This window comes from Bison bison, unplaced genomic scaffold (genome assembly GCF_000754665.1).
Source record: "Bison bison bison isolate TAMUID 2011002044 unplaced genomic scaffold, Bison_UMD1.0 scf7180017847291, whole genome shotgun sequence".
In the NCBI taxonomy this organism is placed as follows: Eukaryota; Metazoa; Chordata; class Mammalia; order Artiodactyla; family Bovidae; genus Bison; species Bison bison.
Genome location: NW_011477864.1, coordinates 15000 through 16798, shown reverse-complemented (window position 1 = coordinate 16798; position 1799 = coordinate 15000). Strand labels below are relative to the sequence as shown.

The window sequence follows — 1799 nt, the reverse complement described above, 5'->3', positions numbered from 1 at the left end:
CAGAGACGTCCCTGAGGAGAAAGTTTCACCTGCAGATTGTCCAACCCCCTGTCTGTCCAACCCCCACTACCTCCTGAGCCAATTCCATGGAGTAAGTCCCTCGGTAGATGGGTAGACAGATACAGCAGTATATACACGTCTGTGTGTGTGTGTACATACATCTTCCTCCTGCATGTTTTATAACACCAGGGCACGAGGCCCAGCCAGGGGGCCAGGGTGTGGGGGTTGTGCAGCCCACACCCCGGTGGCTGCTCTACCAAGGCTCCCCGCCATCCCGCCAGGGCTCTGGGACAGGGCCCCTCGTGGAGTTCCACCTCAGCGCTGCCGCCAACAGCCTTCAGCCCACCACCTCCAACCCTACGGTGCAGCCGGGGTGCCTGTGAGCTGGCCAGGTGCCTGCAGCCCCACAGCCTGGGAGCAGGGGTGCATAGGCATGGGGAGTGGGGCGACCCCCCCCCCACTGTACCTGACCGCAGGACGCTGGGCTCCGTGACTTTCTTGCCATTGACATAGGTGTCCGCCCCTTCACAGGGCTCTAGGGTCACCACAGCTACAGGACAGGTAAGGGACAGAGAGGAGGACTGTGAGGGGCTGTCACCATGGCTGTTTCACTGAGTCCAGCAAGCTCTCAGGGTGGAGGGGGGCTCGACCCACCTGGGCACCTGGCACCCAACTGTGGCCCCCCGCAGGTGCCTCCTTTCTGCGGCACCTCGACTTGGCCTCAAAGAAGCCGGTGGGGCATCTCAGCCCCTCACAGGCAAGGGAGGTGACACCCAGCAGGGAGGCTCTTGGACCCCAAGTCAGAGCCAGGGAGGCCATGCCGGGCACCCACCCTGCCCTACGGGGTCTCCAGGAGGGACGGTGCAGGAGTCCCAGAGCCCCTCCTGTCTTTGTGTCTACCCCCTGAGGGCAGGGAGAGCTTTGGGGACAGAATTGTGGGAGAACCAATGTCCTCAAAACAGCTTACGGCCACCACCCTGAAGTGGCCCGATCACAGAGAGGTCAGTGGTCTGCAGCCCCGAGGCTGGCCGGATGCCCACCAGGGAGCGTGCACTGAGCTTGGGGGCCATGGCCGCTGTGACAGCAGGTACCTCCTCAAAAAGGAAGACTGCAGCGGTGACGGAGACCCAAGGGCAGGCCGGCCAGGGAGATGGACAGATGGCCATTCCCAGCCCTCGGGAAGCTGCGGCCTGAGAACAGTTGTCCCCTTGACCTGGGCTCACTGCCCTCCCACCTGTGAATGCCCCGACTGGCCCCCCCCCATCTGAGGAGGGAGCCCTGGGTCCCCAGCCCAACTGTCCAAGCACCTTTAGAACCGGGGTGGGTCCTAGTACTGACTAGGAAGCCGGAGCGGGGGAGGTGGTACCTTCACTTCCCCCACATGAGTCGCTCCGGAAGACACAGTGCTCCTCCTTGATGAAGTGCCCGCTCAGAACAATGTCCTGCCGCTTCTCCGCGTCCTCCCGGCCCACCCTGCGTGCAGTTGGCTGTCAGCACCGCAGGCCCAGCACACCGTGATGCCGCCCCCGGCCCACGCCACCCCCGCAGCCTCCTGGATGCCCAGCCCTTACAGGGAACGGCTGGAGAGCACACAAGTAGGGGCACGGGTTACCCCCCGACACGGCCTGGCCACGGGGAGCCGCACTGCCCAGGGGGGCCCGCAGTGTCGCCACCAGCGCCCCTCCCCGCGCCCTGCCGACCCCCACCTGGTGATCCCATCCTTGATGTAGTAGAGCAGGCACTCGGACATGAGCGGGTCCTCATTCAGGTTGACCAGATGTGGCGTCTGGGAAGACGAG

General features: G+C 64.3%; 1 long non-coding RNA gene across 1 annotated transcript; it reads right to left on the bottom strand.

The window, feature by feature from the left end:
* Positions 1–471: 471 nt before the first annotated feature.
* On the bottom strand, positions 472–1744 carry LOC104990455. The gene is made up of 3 exons (XR_825517.1): positions 1707–1744; positions 1367–1473; positions 472–550 (listed from the first exon to the last, which is right to left on the bottom strand). It is a non-coding gene; the product is annotated as an uncharacterized LOC104990455 (long non-coding RNA).
* Positions 1745–1799: the final 55 nt, after the last annotated feature.